The 21,669-nt window shown below is 37.0% G+C and overlaps 1 protein-coding gene and 1 long non-coding RNA gene across 2 annotated transcripts in view; both read right to left on the bottom strand.

Annotated features, from left to right (window-relative positions):
- The window catches only part of LOC127978579 (ataxin-1), an 89,420-nt gene extending 87,205 nt beyond the window's left edge, over positions 1 to 2,215 (bottom strand). The window contains exon 1 of the mRNA XM_052583329.1: positions 2,047 to 2,215. The gene's annotated coding sequence lies outside the window, so the exon portion shown is untranslated. The remainder of the gene's footprint in view (positions 1 to 2,046) is intronic.
- A 13,950-nt stretch (positions 2,216 to 16,165) lies between these two features.
- On the bottom strand, positions 16,166 to 21,352 carry LOC127978726 (uncharacterized). The gene is made up of 4 exons (XR_008158626.1): positions 21,227 to 21,352; positions 19,281 to 19,346; positions 18,618 to 18,708; positions 16,166 to 17,822 (listed from the first exon to the last, which is right to left on the bottom strand). It is a non-coding gene; the product is annotated as an uncharacterized LOC127978726 (long non-coding RNA).
- Positions 21,353 to 21,669: the final 317 nt, after the last annotated feature.

The raw sequence follows: 21,669 nt of genomic DNA, 5'->3' as shown, positions 1-21,669 counted from the left end.
ACTCTGCAGAACACAGTGAAACTGTAGCACGGTGACCCCACAAATAATCCTCCTTTATTTATTTGAACATGCTGGTCTTTCAACATTCAATGCAAGAATGTCTCACGCACTAAATTTTCATTTCTCACTCTGTCTGTATTCTTTCTTTGCCTCTTTATGGCATGCAAAGTCGAAAAGTGAATTAAATCTCTTTAGAAAACTGGATCAAGGGAGATATTTTCTGTTCAAACATTTGGGAGTAACAATGTTTTCACATGGATTTTTTTTTTTTTTTTTTTTTTGGCTTCACATTTGCTGCAAAGGTCCAATGAGCTGTAAAACTGCACATGATACACAACATAAAAATAATTGCATAGAATAATGTAGATTAAAATATTCTGCACCTGTCATAAAACCATAAACCTGTGCACACCGCATAATAAAGTCTGTTTAAAAGGAAAAGCTATACATTGCATAGTATACATATTATAGTACACTATTATATAGTACAGTATGTGCATTAACCATTGTAAGTGTGCACACAATTTTCAATTAAATTCATAAATTAAAAATAAAAGTTTTGCATTGCAGTGTAGTGTAGAATACTTAGCACAGTATATTATAGTTTACTCGAGTACAGTGAAATATATGATGTATTGTCATATGTGCAATAAAGTATAGTGGTATGGCTATTATATAGTATAGTATAGTATAGTATATGCAACTGCCCCATAAATCTTTGCACAATCACCTCAGATCAAAAGTCAAAACAAATGTGTTTCATCGTACAGTGAATTATATCACAGTATACTGCATTAGAATATACTATAGTATACATTACAGTGTAAATTGTAACATATGCCTAACTGTTATATGACACATGCAATAAATCTTTGCACATGTAGAATGGTTAAGGCTATATGCATTGCACAATATAGTTTGGTACAGAACAGTACATCACTGTTGTTATCTGTGTACAACCTCAAGTCTATATGGTGCATAGTGTATTAATGTACAGATCACATAGTACAGAATAGTAGTTGATATAATGTTATTCTAACGAAAGACCTACTTGATGCTGTCTTAATAAACGGTTTAAACGCTAAATTGCACGGTTTATTTAGTAAAGCAACAAAACCTGGCACTGAATGTCGGTCACAATGCATGAAGCCCCATCAGCCCTGCAAACACATGAAATATACACAGCAACAGCTCATTATATAACCAGCCGGGGTGAACCGAGTGACATCACGACGGGATACACTCAATGGCTGCGTCTCAAAGCCTAGTAGGGCTGCCTAGACAGCATCACTGGAGTCTGCTCGGAACGCGCCGAACAAATCACACCGCGTTTTTAGAAACCTTACGATATGGTGCGCTCGCTAGGGTTTGGGACACAACCGATGTCTATTAAAACACTGTCACAGTGAAGCGGAGACAAAAGTGTTGTAGTCTACTTGTACGTGCGATTCCCAAACAGACACGGGCGATAAATGCATTTTTAGAAACCGCGTCGCCGTGGATTAGACGGGTTGAAGTCGCAACTATACTACAGACTAAACTTCCGCGATTGTGTTTTCACATCAAAAGGCTTCCAGTAACAGTGTTGACTCAGCAGAAGTGCGCACAGCTAGGACGAGTGTCAGTTTGTTTTAAAAAAAGTACAGCTTACTGATCAATAACCCGCAGATAAATGGATGTTTATAAGTCTATCTGGAGCGATGAAAGGAGGCGGGGTGGCGCAGTTACTCAGCCCCGGCGAGAGCGCTCCCTGCTCGGGCTTCCAGCTCGCAAGTAACCGCCCCGCTTACCGTGCGCGACTTCAAAGTAGTTATATAGTTCTATAATTTTTAATCGAGATGACATACAGCACATCTTAAACATCTCGCCCGGTCGACCGCAGACAGATTGACATAATAATTAGTGCAATTGTCACAGTTAATATTTACAAAGGTTTTTAAATAAACGTCACACTCTGTTCCTCCTTTAGTTCCCAGCCATTTTTCCAAGATCGCAAGCAAATCCAAAAGACACTTTTGTGCTGGTAAATTAGATGCACGGACTTACTGTACGGTATAACGGGCAAGGAAGCGCGAGGCTCTCCGTGCGTTATTCTCGCGCACTGCCGGTGGAATCGTCTGCCCTCCTCTCGTACAATGATGTCTGCTGCAGCCAAGCTAATAGCTCTGTCGCTCCGTGCCCCCACCTCCAGTGAGTGAGTGAGTGAGTGTGTGACGGAGGGAGTGAGTGTGTGGAGGCGTGTGTAAGAGTGTGTGTGAATGTGTAATCCAAATATGGAGCAGTTGGCCGGCCCAGTTAAAGAGATGGGATTGGAGGCTGCTCCATTAAAAGTATGCTATAGAAAAACATAATGACTTTTGTGGCACCATAAACAAATGTTATATTTTTAAGTTAATATTAAATGTCACTAGTTACTCTAATCTGATATACACCGCAGCGTTCCGGGAGTGCTGCTATTTAGTACAAAACCACTGGGAAGGGAAACTGCACATAGTTTAGTGTCATTCGCTCAGAGCAGAATCAGGAAATGTAAATCCTGGAGTGGAGCTGGAGCTGGAGCTGGAGTGAGGAGTGTCACTCCGCTCCACCCATTGACTGTTCCAGTTTTAGCCTGTGCATAAACATGAAAAGATAGACGCCGTTGCTTCTTTTGGAACGATATTTATTAAAGAAATGTATGAAATAAACAAATACAAGTTACTTAATATTAATCTCTTGTTTTATGAAAGCAATATAGTGCCATCAGCAAAAGATATCACAAAAATCATCATGCATGCATCCAGATAATCTTTTACCTCAATCCATTTAGCCTTTAGCCGAATTGGTCATTTGTTTAATCATTCAGTCGCCTGTCAATAAAATTCAATTAATTAACTTCAGTGTTATGAAATATCATGGATGTAATCCATCACAGCAAATAATAATAGGCTACTATCAGAATGTGCATAGGGTTAGTGTTTACCATTTGTTTTAGAGTTGTGATTGACCAATTAAATCTTTAGAGTCAGGTAGGGGGCGGGGCTTGCGGTTGGATTGGTTGGGGGGGGGGTGCATTATTCACTTAGCTGTAGCCATTATAAGTAAACATTTAGAAGAAAAAACAAAGTGCAGTAAATGGTAAAACTGTTACCAATGTGTATATAAAATAAAGTTAAGAGTGATTAGCCAAGAGAAAGAAAGGCTATGGTATACTACTGGGCACATCAATATAGCATCATTTTTGTCACACTGTATAACAATACTGTTTTTGCATTATTTCAAGGGGTAGGTTCAGGGTTGCTTTAAACATTAATAAAACACAATATAATAGGTAGAACATGTAATAATTCATTGTCATTTTCCGGCCACAGCTGTATCCCTTCTGGCCACAACCAAGAAGCAGCTTGTTTTCTGGTTCTGAGAGTAAGTTTGCAGTCCAGTGCCCACAGTTACTTCATGTAAATAGCCTTATGAAACTAATTTTCTGTTCTGCTTGCTATGAGTAGAACATTCTGTTTCGACCAGAAAACAAAATTTACATGGAGTGAGATATACGTGACTATTGTTGATTTTGCTAAGACACACCCGGGTGAGTTTCAATGACAATGGAAGTCTATAATATTTTGTTTGAGAATACTCATAAACCCCATTATGGGGAGAATAGAATTAGACTAAATGTTAAACGCATGCACTCACATACACAGCCACATTGTGGTCAGCATTTGGGAAGGGACTTTCCACAAGAGTTTGCAACTATGTTTCTATGGAGACTATAACATACCCATCCTCCACCCTGGAATACATCAGCATATCTGGCCTATTATTTAAGAGTCTCGGTGTACAGCGTCTGCTCAAGAAGTTTTACATGACTTACATTTCCCTGTAATACAACATTTGACAACATTGCCAAAATGACCGGACCTTTAAGAATTACAACAATGTGCAATGTGAAATGTTTTTCCTAAAAATGTTTATAAAAAGATATATCAGTCATACGTTTTTGTCACCATGAAAATAGCCCTGGTTGACGGCATGGCATTAAAATGTAAATATACTTTAATTATGGAGGACATGATCGATTGTATTAGAAAATACTTCACTTGAAAAAACATATACAGCTTTACCTTCTTTGGTGTTTTTATGAACTATTCTAGTATTTAACTATTTATACATATATAATATACAATATTATAATATTTATTTTATACTATATTTATTTATATTTTATTAAAGTTTTAGTCAATGTAATACTTTTGGTGTTTGGCAACATTTCTTGCATGCTTTGACATGCTTTATTTTATTTCAGCTTTATTTGTTTATATTGCTAATAGTTTCAGTTTTACTTAACAAAAACAGCATTGCGTTTAGTCACCCTCATGAAACAAACCTTTATGACTGAATTTCTTCCATGGAACACAAAGGTGAATTTCTGAAGAATATCATGACCGCTGTTTTCAATCATGACTTTGTCGATCCATAACTTTGTCTCGAAATGACAAAAAGCAGCATTACTAAACTACAGCTTTTGCTACATGCAACTCAAGCACTATATTCCAAGTCTTCTGAAGCCGAACTGTAACTTTTTTGAGAAATTTAAGCGCTGGAATGGACTATAAAAACTGTATACATTGTTAAAAAATCTAAATGCATTCCTAAGCATCTTGTGACACATGTGAATGAATGACCTTTATGGTGTTTTCTTGTCATTGTGGAGCTTCACAGTCCCTATTCACTTTCACTAGTAAATAAACAATGAGTAAATAATGAGAGAATGCTCATTTGTAATGGGAAATCTGGTGGTGTATCTCAAAGACTGTTGCTAAGGATATGTGTTGTATGTGTGTGTGTGTGTGTGTGTGCTGCTCTCTGTGGATGGGCTATTGATCTTCTGTGAGGAGGCCACGTTAGGCTTCTCCTGTGGGCCTGCTGCTGTTTACACTCAGTGCCCTAATGATCAGCCACTGTTCTCCAACCCACATCCACATGCCAGATCACACCATCACACACCGCCTGCCAAAAAACACATGCAGCTTTATTCAAAGTGAAAATGAGGGATGCGACTGCGGCAGCATTTGAACATTTCACTTTCTCTGAATGCTGACAGACTGAGTTGTCTGTACCTGTTTTCGCACCACACCCAAGCACTGAGACTATCTGCCTGTCAGATCCACAGCACAGCGTGCACAGCACTCCTCCTTCCCCCGGCATGTCAGATGTTCATCTATATATCAGCCACGCACTTTATGCCAGTCATCTCCGCCTGCAAGCACAGTCACGCTCGGTAGGCATCTTGTCAAGTTGTATTCACTATATGATGGAAGGACGTGTTGATTCCCATACCTTATTTCTGCTGTATTCTCACAGCCCCAGCTGTCTTGAAGTTGCAAAGAGTTTGGTTTGTGTGAAGAAGAGTGTGTGCTCTCAGCAGACTATGGTAAAGGGAAGAGGCTTGTTTCTAGATCAAGACTTCTGCCCTCTACTGGTCACAGAGAAAGATTTGATGACGTGCAATATCTATAAAAACATACAGTAGATCTTGTTTTCAATTTTGTGATATGTGAGGGATTTCTACAATAAAGAAAAGAACAATATTTTAAAAATCTGTTTGTTAGAACTCTGCATGTTAATGTTGGATGTTTTGACAAATGATACATTTTAATTTAATTTTAATAAATATAATTTGGAAGCATGTGCTTTTTTAAACTTTTAAATTGTAGAAAAAATTCAAGGTATTTTTTTTTTTTTTAGAAATGTCATGAACTATTAATTCATAAATATCAGTTTTTGGGGAGTCACATCAAATGTATTTGATTTGGCAGACAAATTTAAATTCAACAGTTAATTTGTTTTGAATTATTTAATAATTTAAATGTTAATATATTCTATAAATAGATTGATAATATCAGATTGTGTCAAAATCTTTAATACGATTTTCTTTTCAAACGTATTAAAGATTCTTTTAATTTTTATTATTATTTATTATTATTATTATTATTATTATATCAGAAAATTTGGACTAAAAAAATATTAATTCATACATTTAAAATATGCTCATTATAAAAGAGTTATGTAGAGTCAGTGTGTGTGCCAATTGCTTTTATTTATTTATTCTTAAAAAAAAAAATAATAATAATTTGGCCAAAATAAATAAATACGGTCCCATTATTGACCCAAAAGTAATGGCACACATTAATGTCTGTAACATAAACAGTACAAAATTAGTTTTATAATTTAATAATAAAGTTAATTATTTATGATTATTTTGTATTAATAATTCAAAGTATGACTGATAATTGCTCATATTTTGGTTAACAACACTTGCTTGGTGAACATCACTTATTACACATTATAATATTAATAATATTATAGCATAAAAACAGTGATTGCTGTTTTTCACGATAGTCCCAGCAATTCTTGATTTATGAAAAGTAATCCCTTTTCTTTCTACGGCGCGTTGAGAGAACTTTATATTACAAGATGTTGAGCTTGAGCTTTTAGCAAACAGAAACTGCCCACACAAGACTCTCTAAATTGGACTCATCTGTTGTACAAACCTGACAGGGAAAATGTTCCCTTATCAGCCCTCACTCATATCTCTCCCTCAGCCCCTTATGAGTTTCCACTGTAATAATCGTTTATTGAATGTGATATTGTCTTGCTGTGATAGTGGATAATGCATCACTAAATCAAACCCCTTCTGCAAAACCCCTTTTCACAGTGCTGCGCATCCATATTTCAATATGTGCCGGACTTCAGAGAACGTCTGTGTGGATGATCTCTGTACTTGTTCAACATACTGTAAGTATTTGTAAGCCATAGACATGTGAACAAATGCATGTGTGGGTGTCTGCTATTGCACACTCTTCTCTAAGTTTATTTTACACTTAAATGAACTCAACAAATATAGAGTGCTAAGGGATTTATCTGGAGCAACATCCTTCCATCTACAGCCAGAACACCCTCTGCTCTGATCTTCAGTATAAACGCCTGGTCCGCCTATATAAACAAGTGCTCTTTAAGTCATACTGAATAAAGAACACGTTATATAATATTAATGTGTGGAATTAGTTGTGTGTTTAGGCATGTTATCTTGACACTGTATTATGACATCTGTTTGTAATACATTTTTAGGTTTAATAGTTGTTATATAAATGGTGGTCCACACACACATACATTATACTGTAGTTCAGTGTTTCCCAGCATTTTGATAAATATGCTGCACTGTTGTGTAGACATTTAGGGGAGACAGAAGTCATATTTGTCAGAGGAAAACATAGGACTTTCAGTTAGGATCGAAAAGTACAAAAATAAAAGATAAGCATGCATACACTAATAAAACATAAGTTGTTGAGTCAATATTTATCACTTTATTGTTTACACGTAACAAACATGTGCATATAACAAAAATGTTTAGTGGTTTTTTTGGTGCTAAAGGTCCCACAAGATAATCGCATTAGTGAGACAACTAAATGTGTTAAAGGGGGGGTGAAATGCTATTTCATGCATACTTTTTTACAGAGTTTTTTACACTGTTAAAGAGTTGGATTCCCATGCTAAACATGGACAAAGTTTCAAAAATTAAGTTGTACGTTTGAAGGAGTATTTCTGTTGCAAAAATACTCCTTCCGGTTTGTCACAAGTTTCGGAAAGTTTTTTTCGAGTATGGCTCTGTGTGACGTTAGATGGAGCGGAATTTCCTTATATGGGTCCTGAGGGCACATCTGCCAGAAGAGCGCGCGCTCCCGTATAGCAGAGCACTGAGAGGCTGAGCACAGACAATCACTGATCAGAGCAAGAGTTTCGCGAAATGTCACAAAAGGAGTGTGTTTTTGGTTGCCAGGGCAAGACAACCCTGCACAGATTACCAAAAAAAAACAGCATTAAGGGACCAGTGGATGGAGTTTATTTTTACAGAGCATCAACGGAGTTGTGCAAGTGTTTTTGTTTGTTCCCTGCATTTCTAAAATGCTTGTTTTACAAACAAAGCCCAGTTTGACGACGGATTTGCGTATCGTTTATTTCTTAAGGATGATGCAATCCCAATGAAAAAGGGTCACGATCGTGTGTTGGAACCACAGGCGGTGAGTAAAACTGCTTCAAATATCTCTGCCTCCTTGTTAGTGCGTCCGCCTCCCATCGGAGACCCGGGTTCGAGCCCCGCTCGGAGCGAGTCGTTGCTGCTGCTGCTCTCGTTCAGTTTCAGCCTTTATTTATATATTTTCAAATGAAATTTATTCCTGTGAAAACTAAGCTAAATTTTCATCAGCCATTGATCCGTTTTCTCATGATCCTTCAGAAATTATTCTAATATATTGATTTAATGCATGCTCAAGACACATTTCTCATTATGATCAATGTTGTAGACAGTTGTGCTGCTTATTATTTTTGTTGAAGTCGAAATACATTTGTTTTCAGGATTCTTTGCGGAATAGAAAGTTCAAAATACAGCATTTATTTGAAATAGATTTTAATGGAGTAAAAAAATTTTTTTTTCAATTTTGAGATTACAAGTATGAGAAAAAAAGTCACAATATAAACTCAAAATTATATGGAAAGAGAGATAAACAATTGCAAGATGTAACTAAGATTTCAGAGGAAAATAGACAAGATTTTGAAACAGACTCACAAATCTGAAGAAAAACTCTGAATTGCATGATGTAAACAACTCAAGAGTTCAGAGAAAAAGTCAAGTTGTGAAATATAAATATGCATTTGGAGAAAATATATATATATATAAGTTTAACAAGCGAAATGAATGGTTGGGAGTCAGCGCTACAGTGATTTATGAGATATTCAGTCACTAGTGTGACAGAGGCAGGCAGGCTCAGACAGAGCCGGGAATTCTCCAGCAGATATTTATCAGATGACAGTGTAGTGTAAACCACAGCATGGCATGCTGTTTCACATTAGCATTTCACATCCTCACCATTCTTAGCATTCCATGTGGCGTAGATCTGTACGCTTTGTCATGGGACATACATTCGGTTATCTGGGGCTTTTGCATGCCCTGAATTTGAAGCTGCACATGAAGCAGCTAAAAGAAATAGTTGCCAGATTAGACATGGAGAGTTTAAAAACATGCTTATTTAATCAACTTGTTGGACAAAGACCTATTAACGTTAATCTTGGAATGCCTTATGTGATCTTTAGAAAGTTGAGCCTTGATTAGTGGTTGGAAAATTCATGGGAACATGCTGAGTCAGGGAGAAATCTTGCCCCTCTCCGTCACGCAGCCCGATAGAGCGAGTAAGCGACAACATCTGAATAATGCATAACCCAACAGATCAAAGGTAACTCGTCTTCCACTTATCAAACCACATTTAGCAACACAAGGCGGGAAAAACAGCTACAGACTGAATCCCCCTTTGTAGCTTTCTCTTTCCTTTGAGACTATGAGGGGCTCTTCAGATGGTTGGTAAATGCCCATGAAAGCACATGCACATGGAAATAAGACTGGCTGTGGAAGCTTGCCATTCTAACAGTACTCACACAAGTGGGTCTAAGACAGATAACACTGATACATCTTCAGGATCTATAGTTTCTGGCAGAAGTTATGTATGACTTTAGTGGGTAATAATTAGTTAGAGCTTTATGTGTTCAATTTGACTTTTTCCACACTATGGTGACTTAATGTATACAGCATCTTTTGGTTTTTAATAAGGAAAGACATGCATTTTAATGTATGCAAACTGAATGCACTGGTTTGCCAAATAATAGCTTTTTAAGTGTGTCTGTACAGGTTGCATGAATGCTAAAATCACATGGAATGGAAATCACAATCCATTTTATAATAAAAAATAACAAGTACTATTATACATGTACATGATATAAATTGATACATCATGCTTTCGATTAACGCTGATTCAACATCTGAACGTTCATTTTCAACATCTCTCAATCGTCATTGCGTTATTGAATTGTATGTTCTGTACCCCCAAAATAAATACTATAACTAAAAATTGAACTATCATCTTTAGACAAATTATTGCAGGTGCAGGGTGTAGATTTATGTACGTAGTCTGTTATAAAATCAAAATGATTTACCGTACATTAGAAGTTATCATGAGTTATCATGATTTAAGCTTACTTTTTAGCATATAAATACCAGCAACTGCACCAAATTGCATATTTTTGCATGGTTTAGGCCTCTAATATGATGTTATGTTAATTAAACAGCCTTGTTTAAAGATTAAAATATAATAATAATAATTTTTCCAAAATGCCATTACCTGTTTAAACCTGTATTAACTTTCATTCCCTGCCATTCCAATTCAAAATCCAATTTACCTTTATGTGAGTGTGGCAAAATCAATTCAAATTCACAATAATGTAACTAAAGGGTGCCAGTTCTTTAGTTGTGAATTTTGTCCAGCCCAGCTGTGTCTGCTCCAAGGGGGTCATGCCTGAGGCTGAGACCTTGACCCCTTGGTTTCACACAGGTTTGCAGTCAATTTCAATCAAAACGATCGGTTAACAGTGTCCAATCTGATCATATAGGGCTCATTGATGACATCAGCTAGAAAGGGAAGTAATTTTAGAGACTGATTGCACTGATTGATCAAGTATTGTAATACCAGGCATCAGTTTAGGTTTTATGCTAATTCTGATAATGTTAGCCAAAAGTGAGTAAAAAATCTAAAGCGAATGAGAGAGAGCGCCGCTGGTTAAATATTGACATATGGAGAGAGCAGCCCTGAAGACACATTAACCCCCCGTCACTTACTCACTCACAAACACACACACACACACACACACGCATACACACTCGCTCACTGCTGAGGGACATCAGCACACTACAGCATGCAGAGTCTGTTCCTATGAAAGAGGGGTCGATCTGGGGGTGGCTGAATTATGGATGAGAAATAGTGGCAGGCGGCGAACAAAATGGGAATCAGCTTTCGCACTGGCAGCTGTAAACGCAGTGGACCGGAGGTGGCCATGAGTCAATGGGGTCTATGAGATGAACTGATGTGTAGCTGTGGGAAAGTGGAAATATCAATGGATAAGCAAGCTGCATACATACATCATGTGGAACAAAGTAAACAGATATCCTGGAATCAGTTAGTTACATAAATACAGATGTATGTGTCTGTTGTGGTTCTTAACTAGGGGCTGCGACTTGCTAGATGACCTCTGCACACTTCCAAAGGGGCCACAACATGGCTTAAAATGATTTAAAATAAAATAAAACAAGATTTAATAAAAGCTGATTTAAGCAAAAATCATAAACTGAAAAAAAAAAATTATGTAGAAAAATGTTCACGCAGAAATTGCTAATAAATGACAAAATAACAGCACATAACACTTTGAATTAAACATGGAATTTCAAATAAAGTGTCTAAAATGTTTTTTTCTATATAGCCAGGAAGGAATTACTATTTATGATTACAAACTAGAATAGCCATGTACAAAAACATGGATTTTATTTATTATTATTTTAATATATTGCCACATGTTTCTGTAAATGTAGAAGTTTAAAAACTGAGCAGCCTTGTCATCAGAAATGACAGCAGCTGAAGTTTGTTATTCATATGTTGTCTTTTGGGGGCCTTGGAGTCAAAAGGATTGAGAATCACTGACAAAGATGAATAGTTCTGTTGTTACCTACCCACTCTCATATCCAAAAAGTGAAAATATTCCCATAAAAGCATCATGCAATTAGTCTATTTTTCACTAATTTCATGTTTTAACTGTTTTTGTCCATACAATGCAAGTCTGTGCAAGTTCAAAACAAAACTAAACCCTATTGATTTTCATAAGGAAGTAAGTCATACACGTTTGGAATGACGATGAATGACTTGTGTTTTTTTTTTTTTTTTGCAAGTGTAAATGTTCTTTCACCAATCTTTAGTGGCAGACATGAGTTTGGACAGGTGGTGTGTCTGGTGTGTGGCACATAATCAATAGCAGTCACATTGATTTCTTGTGTCAAGGAAGAGCACACTCATTGCTGTCTATCACAGCATCACATTTTTCACCTTAATCTTTCATTCCTATCAATGATGGAATGGCACATGGACCGATGACCACAATCCATCGTTTGATGTTAACATCACTGAAGCGTGTTCAGGTATGAGTGTGTAACTCTAACTCCCTCGTGACCATAGATCTCTGTCTGTGAAAAAGAAGCAGTTTGATAATGACACTGTGTACAGATAACTGTCCCAGAAGATCTACTTAAGTACACATTTACAACTTTTTTTTTTTTTTTTTTTTTTTCGCTTAATGAGTACTTCTGTTATTTTAAATGTCTGGAATAGCTTGTTTTAGTTAGAGTTTCAAAAGAAATACTTAAGAAGCACTTTTCTAATTAATTTACTGTGTAGAAGAGCCCAGAAGATTTAACCAATAATCTTTGAAAAACCTAACACAAGCAGAACCAATATTAAAATGTTATGGCGTCTAACTAAGGAGAGTTAATAAATGATCTGCATATGATCTGCCCAATTCTGTTGAACCAAAATGGATTCTGAGTGAAAGTTATTTTAATATTTACAAATGTATCAGTATGGACTGACTATTTATTATTATTTATCTATAATTATCATTTTGGTTTATTGTATTTATCTGCATTTGTATTTATGTATTTTTCAGTGATTTCATATATATATATATATATATATATATATATATATATATATATATATATATATATGGAATCAATTAAATTTGCACAGTATTATGAAGGGAGGACAGAAGATAAGAAAGGAAGTTTGCATAAAATTGAATATTTTAATATTCTTATTTATTGTTGTTTACCATTTAACGACAACTTTTTTTAAAGTTGTAAAGTAATAAATAAAAATCATTTAAATATTACCAATTTTTAAATAATATTTATTGCTTTAAGCCAGTTTGTAATGAAACCCAGTGTATTGACAGTTCTGAGGTTTTCTCTCATGTATGTAAAGCATTTGGATCTCACAGTCATGTATTGGCAGCAGTATGTGGTTTAAACATCCTGAATGGTTGAGGCCAGACATACCTGAGGTCATTGTGTTCAGTCTGTAGTTCCTGCATCACATTCTCATCCACAGTCATCAAAGCAAATTACTGTATGAGCTTTAATCTGTGGGAAACAACAGCGTGTGAGTGCCTGCACTCTAGGTCTTTGAATTCAGATCTATGCACTGCACTGAACAACATATTTCAAAGACATGTGAAACCTAGTGAATCAGCACTGTCAACCATATAAGAGGTTCACTGATAAACAGCACAATCAGTCTCCAAGAGCTTTCGTGTTCCTGAAGAGTTATGGAGCTTGTTTTTTTCTCTCTCTTGTTGTCACGGTGTTCAGTTTTCTTTAACTGTTTTTTTCTGTTCCCCAGTTTCTAGGTCAAGGGCTCCCCCTATGGCAGACTGCCAGTTGTAGCCCAGTCTCACATTATCCAGAACAATAAATCAAGCCTCCTCTGAGTTCCTGCAGCCCTGCCCTTGCAACCTGAACTTAACACATAGTGTAGACACACTTTATTACTCATAACAGCTAATAGATAAAGAATGTGTGTTTGTGTTTGTGTGTGTACAATGCATGTCTTTCTCCCTGCCCTCTGGCGAGTAACATAATGTGACTGCTCAGCGTCTGGTTGAATAACTGGTTTAACCTACGGCTGGATTCTCTTCAGGGAGTTTGTGAGTGCCTGTGTCAGATGTTTGTTGAACAATAGGTAAATAAACAAGAGGCATATTGAATCCAGTGTGACTACGTGGGCAGATAGGTTTTTCAATGTAAAAGAGTGATTTTTAAAGTATATTTTATGATTTTAAACAGACAATAATACATGTAACAATTAATCGTTCTAACAGTGATATGTGCTGTATATACAGTTAGGTCCATATATATTTGGACACTGCACAATTTTCATAATTTCAGCTCTGTATGCCACCAGAATATAATTAAAATGAAACAATCAAAATTAAATTGAAGTGCAAACTTTAAGCTTGTTTTTTGAACAAAAATAAAACATAAAATGCTTAGGAATTACAACCATTTTTATACACAGTTCCCCCATTTTAGGAGCTCAAATGTAATTGGACATATAAATATAATCTAAAATTAAATGGTAATTTTTGATATTTTGTTTCGAATCCTTTGCTGGCGATGAATACCTTGTTTGTGGGTCTTTTTGCATTTAGTTTTGTCTTCAGCAAGTGAAATGCATGCTCAGTCGGTTTGAGATCAGGAGATTGACTTGGCCATTGGAGAATATTTTTACCTTCAAAGACTCCTGGTTTGTTTTTGTTGTATGTTTTGGGCCATTGTCCACTACTATGCAGTGCCGTCCAATCATCTTTGCTCTATTTGATTGAATCTGGGCAGAGAATATATCACAGTACACTTCAGAATTCATCCGGCTGCTTCTGTCTTCACCAGTAACCCAGTGCCACTGGAAACCATGCACACTCATGCCATCACACACCGCTCCACCATGTTTCACAGATGCTGTGAATCATGATCATGATGTGAATGTGATCATGAGCTGTTCCAAGCCTTCTCAAATACTTTTTTCTTTCCTTCATTCTGGTACAGGCTGATCTTAATTTCAGCAGTTCAAAGAATGCTTTTCCAGAAGTGGTCTGACTTTTTTAGATGATTTTTGGCCAAGTTTAATCTGGCCTTGTTTGCTCCTTGTGGTGAACCCTCTGTATTTGCTCTCTACAATCTTCTCTTGATTGTAGACTTTCACAGTGACACACCTGCCTCCTGGAGAAGGTTCTTCTCTTGGATGAATGTGGTATTAAAGAGCTATAATTCCTTTAAGACTGCACTTTAAGCCCATATTCATTATATAAATTTAACTTAAATATGTTTTGGTCAGCTGCTCAAATAATAATTGTGCCTGTGTCCAAATATATAAGGACCTAACTGTATATTAGTTTTTTTTTTCGTCATATAATTCATTGTAGAATAGTGGAGCCAGTCAATAATGAAAAAAGAAATAGCACAAAAACAAAATTGTATGTTTATTATTATTATTATAGTTTTTCCCCAATGTATTTATTTTATAAATCTAAACTGTGTGGACAGATCATGACAAAAAAATAATAGTTATGTTTGGAATGAAAAATGATTTAAACAACACTGTAAAGGTTGCCATTAGCTAACAGTGCAAGTCATTTTTACATGACACATGTTCTCTCTGAATTTTCTGGAGGCCCATCGTGAGAATGAATCATCTGTGAGACCGGGAACAGAGAAATAAACAAAGCTTGGAACTACAGCTGAGTGCAATGAAGGGATGTGGACTGACACGGTCCTCGCAGAGGTCACACACAGACGTGCTCGCTCACACACACACACACACACACACATTACTACTGCTCCCCTGAGACGTACAGTTAATGTATGTGTGAATGCCATCTGACCAACTACAGATTCTTTCGAGCCCGTCAGGTCTGCTCTCACCAGTTGCTTTCCCTTGTCCCCCAGAGACTTCTGACATTCGGCCATGTGCTTGTGCCCAGTCAGCCGTTCACCTCACACTCACCTTAAACCACACACACACACTCTCTCTCTCTCTCCCCAAACCCCCCCTTCATCTCACCCGTCGCTCTCAGGGCGAATAACAGTGTCTGCTGAATAATGCTTTGTGAGGAAAAACAGCCTTCATTATGCAAACCAAGCTGCTATCGTTCCTGTCGCCGGGCTTAAGACAAAGTGTAGGCTACGGTCCAACAGGCCTCCTGTGGCGCTGCGGGTTGCGCTTCAATTCAGTGTGTTTTTAATGGTTTCTTGTAGTGCAGTTCTAGTCATCTACAACATTGGTGTGACAGTTTCAGTGATTATATCTCAAAAGACGTAGCTGCAAGTGATTTCAAAGCCACATCAATCTAAATATGCTGAGTGTAAGCCGTAGCGTTTGTCATTATCCTGAATGAGCTTTGGAGCTCACATTAGACAACACTGCCATGACTATTTTTAGTGGTGTGTAATCACCTCTGCTGAGCTACACTATGAAATCTAGTGCTTCTAGACATACATCTCTGCACGATCTGACACATTTAAAGGGACAGTCCACAAAAATCTTCATGTCATTGCAAACCCGCATTAACTCATGTAAAACAAAAGCTGCAAAGATATTTAGCAAAATCTCCAAGCTCTTTTGCTACTGTACATAAAACATCATATAAAGAAAGTAAGACTATAGTAAAGACTGCAGGAAACGCAGCTTTGCCTCACACACTCTAAAAATGGCTGGGTTAAAAATAACCCAATTGGCAACCCAGCACTGGGTAAATATTGGACAGAACACATGCTGGGTTAAAGTAACCCAGCATGCTGGTTTACACATTTTAACCCAGCATGCTGGGTTATTGAGAAAACCCAAGATAGAGTCATTTTTACCATTTGTGGGTTTGCATTTTTATGATTCTGGGTTATTCTTGCTGGGTTATTCTCATTTCACTTTTGCTTAACAAAGCAATCATGGACTAATAAATAATGAAGAATACAGGTTATTTAGACTGTTAAAAATATTTTTAATGCCATCTGACATTCAAAAATATTTACCAATGACAAACAACATGGCATTTTCCCTTTTTATGTTTCCAGCAAATGCAAAATAAATAAATAAAAATCACAGAAATACAGTTGCAATAAATAAGAAAATTATTTCTGAATGACCTGTGTCTAGCTTTTTAACTATTACATTTTGAGATTTTTAGCTATTTAAATACACAGTGAAATGACATTGACAATTAACATTCTTTAAATTTAAATGTAAAATCATTTAAAGATGTCCTTAAATTTATATCAAGTATATAAGGACTCCTACTTAGGTAGATGTGCACTGCTTAGGGTAGTTCAACATATAGTTCACCCAAAAATGAAAATTCTGTCATTTATTACTCAACTTCATGTCGTTACAAACCCGTAAGCCCTTGGTTCATCTTCAGAACACAAGTTAAGATATTTTCGTTGATATTCGAGAGCTTTCAGACCAGGGTGAATAATTAGTGACAATTTTCATTTTTGGGTGAACTATTGTCAAACACTTAAGCTCTGAAGCAAAGATCTACACCTGAGAGCAGTGTACTCCGTTATAGAGCCTGTCTACGGAAGGACAATTTTCAAAAGGAATTGCTAATTATATTTTCAATTGCGTTTTGCACATGTGACAAATTGTGACAATCCAAACACAATTGCAAATCTTGAACAAAACACTGTTTCAAAAACACTGAACAAAAATTACGGTTTCAGTTTAGTGACTGCCAAATTTCAAATGGAAAAACAAAGTCAGTTTGTAGCTGTATTTTCCATGTATTATGAGTAATAAGCCTGTCATATTGATCAAATACTGCATCATAGCAGCTTTACAGTATTAAATAGGAAAATAGTGTGTAATAATGCAAAGGGACAAAAGTAAACACTCAGTTTTCAGTTAAAGTCAATTCGTCATTGATTCAGTGATTTATCGTCCCTCTGTGCAATCAAGTGGATGATATCGCTTGATATTAATTGTCCCCAACTAAAGAAAAACAAGGAACCAAAACTCCATCGGTGACAGAATGGAGAAAAATCCTTGGGAGAAACCAGGCTCAGTTGGGGGTCAGTTCTCCTCTGACCAGACGAAACCAGTAGTTCAATTCCAGGCTGCAGCAAAGTCAGATTGTGCAGAAGAATCATCTGTTTCCTGTGGTCTTGTCCTGGTGGTCCTCTGAGACAAGGTCTTTACAGGGGATCTGTATCTGGGCTCTAGTTGTCCTGGTCTCCGCTGTCTTTCAGGGATGTAGAGGTCCTTTCTAGGTGCTTAACCACCATCTGGTCTGGATACGTACTGGATCCGGGTGACTTTAGTGACCCTCTGATCTGGATACCGACTGGATCTGGTGGCTACGGTGACCTTGGAATAAGAGAGAAACAGACTAATGTTAGCATAGATGCAACATAAGAACAAGTACATGAGGTTTTATGAATTACCATGTCTGTTTTTTCACTGTGTCGCACATGTTACCTGCCAAAACTCAAATGGAATCTTTAGCATCTGAATTTCCAATGCCTCACATTGAAAACTGTCAATTTTTGTCAGAGGTGGGACCATACTATGGAGAGTGTTTGTATTGGGAGGTGACGTCACTCAAAGACAACTATGCAAAATGCTTTGAACAATGGAGGTTAAGGCACTACTAAAGGCAGCTGCCGCTCCGAGAGATGTGTGATAAAAAACAGACAGTGCAATCCGGATCTCCCTATATTCTGGGCACCTCACACAATAAATAATTCTGTCATTTTTACCCCAAATGCAGCTACTATCCCCTGCTAACCGTTAGAGCCACATGGTACTATTGGTCAATATTCACCATTAACCAAATGCTTTTCACCTGAGGTATAAAATATAGGGTAAGATGCAGCTAGGTAAATAAGAGTAGAACTGCAATGTTGTTTGCTGACGTGCAACAGGGTGCAAACAGTGAGAGATTTGGGGTAAAAACTACAAAATATCTCCCAATACAAACACGCCCCATAGTATAGTCCCACCCTTGACACAAATTGACAGCTTTCTGTGTAAGGCATCTGAAATACAAATGCTTTTCAATTGAGTTTGGACTATTTCACAATGTATATGTCCACATGTGGAAAAATACAATTAAATATACAATTTGCAATTCCTTTTGAAAATAGTGCAGAATATCCTTACCTGTCCATTGATTATGATCAATGCCTGAGAGATCTGCTGTCATGGGTTTTGTGGACTCTGCTCAGTTAAGGAATTCCATGTTTGTTCCAACCTTTAAAATAAAGTTGAAAAAAAAAAGAAAAAATACAAATTGTTTTAATAACAGTGATTCAGTTCAATTAACTGTGTGAAGTTAATCATGAAATTGACCCATCATGATTATGAGTTAAATTCACCTATGAGTTGGTCTACAGAAGCAGAATATGATATAGTGATTGGCTGAAAGGTGTGCTTTCAAACTGTCTAATCAATGGGATGTTCCAGTCATTATAAATCACAGTTTTATGTTAATATGCTGGCTATATCAAACACACACAGTCACTGGCACAGATAAGGGAGATCACACTGCATGCGCGCAAACAGACATTTCTATGACAAGTCACGTAGGTAAAACAGTCCATATATAAAAACTTACAGATGTACCAAAGTGATAAGGACAAGTAAAAAACACGATCTGGAAAATTAATATATGATGTTTACGCTCATAAATTAGGTACATTCTGGTGCAGCTTTAACTATAGCACGAAATAAAAATATATGTGCGTTTAAGTTACGTGAGGGTTAACGTTAGTTGATTACCACAGACAAACAATTATGTAAAATGTATAATAAACACGAACTTACCGTTAGACGCCTCAATAAGACTGCTCTCGACCAGTTTTTCTCTCACAAATGTATCCATGCGCTTTTCTGACAGGAAAAAACACATTTTGAATTATAATTTGTATGTAAAAAGACTTTATAAACCACAAAAACATCAAATCACTTCACTAACGCGGCCAGCGTCACTCGCTGTGCGTGCGCGCACTTTGAAATGCCCTGAGACGTCGATTCTTTTCCGGGAATCACTTTGTTCGAGAATTACTGAACCGGTTTACTTGAACTGGGTCGTCGGTTCTTTTAGACCTGCGGTCCGACTATATTGTACGTAATTTGTATGATTTAAATGTCGATGTGGACAACTGCAGGCGTTTACATTAGAGCAGAAAGTCGTATAGAGCTCGGGCGTAGACGTCATGGAATGGTGCATTGTGGGTAACGGCGGCCATTTTAGAGGCATCGCAAAGCAGGTTTGTAATAAGATAATAGCCAGTCTCCAGAAAAAGTTATAGAACGTGACAAAAAAAGTTGCCTATACCTATATGGACAGACTTAATAATGAAGCCAAACAACGCTACTTAAAAAAAAAAAAGAGGTTGTAGGCGGAATCGATCCCTATGAACACATGAAAGTTTACCAAGCCTCAGTTTCCCTGATAATTTATCCTACCGGGTCTGTGGAGTGAGCGCTTACACCTCCGATCAATTTAAAAATGTCACTTTCACTTTTTAAAAAGTCACTGGAGGCTCACCTGCAGATCATAAATGGATCTGCAAATTAAACGTGGAGAAAACAATCTTTTTCACTAAGGAAGTTTTAACATTAACCAAGCATCAGTGGTGACACACACACACACTTATCAGATTCTGCGAGCTATGAAGCTTGTCTATGCGGGTTTGTTACACTTCAGGAGTAATTACTCACCTATCATACTTGCAAAAATCCACTGTTTTCCTCCGGTAGTTCTGTAACCCGGTATAATATTGACGAACATTCACCTCAGACACAACCCACCATTCACCAAAACAAGACGCTTAACTTCCTATTTTGAAGTTCGTTCCAGTTTTTTTATTTATTTTTTTAAACAAGTTGTTCAAATTTGTTAAATACAGTCAGCACAAAAATATCAAAATGCAAATTAAGTTCAGGATTGGGTCAAAAGAAAATGTTTAAACAAAAAATACAGACACTAAACTGACTCCCTTACTGGCCAAAAACTAGAGAAAACGTAATGTGTTTGTGTCTGAGTTTGTGTGTGTGTATGTGCGAGAGAGAGAGAGACCATACACAACATGTCTCACCATAACTATGTATTATAATATTATCGAAGGTGATGGTTTCCCTCCGTACAGTGGCGACCCAAGCCATCTGACGCCTCTTGGTGATTTCAGACACCTTGTGTTTTTTTTCCAAGTAGGAAAATGTTGAAAACTAATATGATTCACGAGGCGTTTGCCCTGTCGATCATGAAACCGATTACAGCAGTTCACAATACAGCAATACTGAACCATTTTCCAAAAAATAATCAAAATTAATGACCAAATGACCAACGTTACCTAATGCCTACTATACAGTACATCTACTTCTGTACCGCGATTCCCACAATGCATTGCGACGTGACGCAACGATCCCGACCTCTATTCACTTTTTGAGCTCATTTGACTCACTTAAATATCAAATTCCCTTTTCAGTGTCAGAAGCTACTTTTTCCTCTATTTTCACAGGTATTCGCATATTTCAGCCATCAGTCACTTTCTGAAACTTAATAAAACTATTAATCTGTCGTCTCAGATACCTTAACGATTATGCGAGTCGCGTAACGTAGGTTGGCCGTTTGAGGTAAACAGTTCATCATTTAACGTAAATAATGTTGGCCTGTAGACGTTTAACAGTATTGTTGCTGCAAAAAAAAAAAGTTATAATTCTGCCAATTTAAAATAATTATTATTGAAAACATTAAATAAACTTACCTTAAAACAGTTGAAAGCCGTGGCTTTGCCCCGTTGTTCTTCCAAAATGACAGTTGGGGAGCGATTTAAACATCTTCAAGGCGCGTTAAATAACCCAGCGCTGGCCTGAAACAACCCAGCGACGCAACCCAGCCAGGCGCGTAGCCAGTAATGGGCCAGGGCGGCACTGGCCCGCCCACATTACTCACTGGCCCGCCCAGGCAAGTTTGATTAAAATACATTTTTAGTTTATTTTTATTATTCAAATGTATTTAAGAAAATATATTAATATAAACCTGATTTATTGTTGACTGGTGTGTGTGTGTGTTTAATTTGTTTTCCGAATAAAATGGAATTGTTGAAGCAAGTTGTAGAAAGCGTCCCTCCTGAACCTAGGCCTAATTGGTTGCTATGGTTGCTAGGGCGACAGGAAGACTCTCTGAGCGACGGGCTCTGGCGGCCTT

The sequence above is a fragment of the Carassius gibelio genome, chromosome B19 (genome assembly GCF_023724105.1).
Source record: "Carassius gibelio isolate Cgi1373 ecotype wild population from Czech Republic chromosome B19, carGib1.2-hapl.c, whole genome shotgun sequence".
Classification (NCBI taxonomy): Eukaryota; Metazoa; Chordata; class Actinopteri; order Cypriniformes; family Cyprinidae; genus Carassius; species Carassius gibelio.
This window is presented reverse-complemented; position numbering and strand designations above follow the sequence as displayed.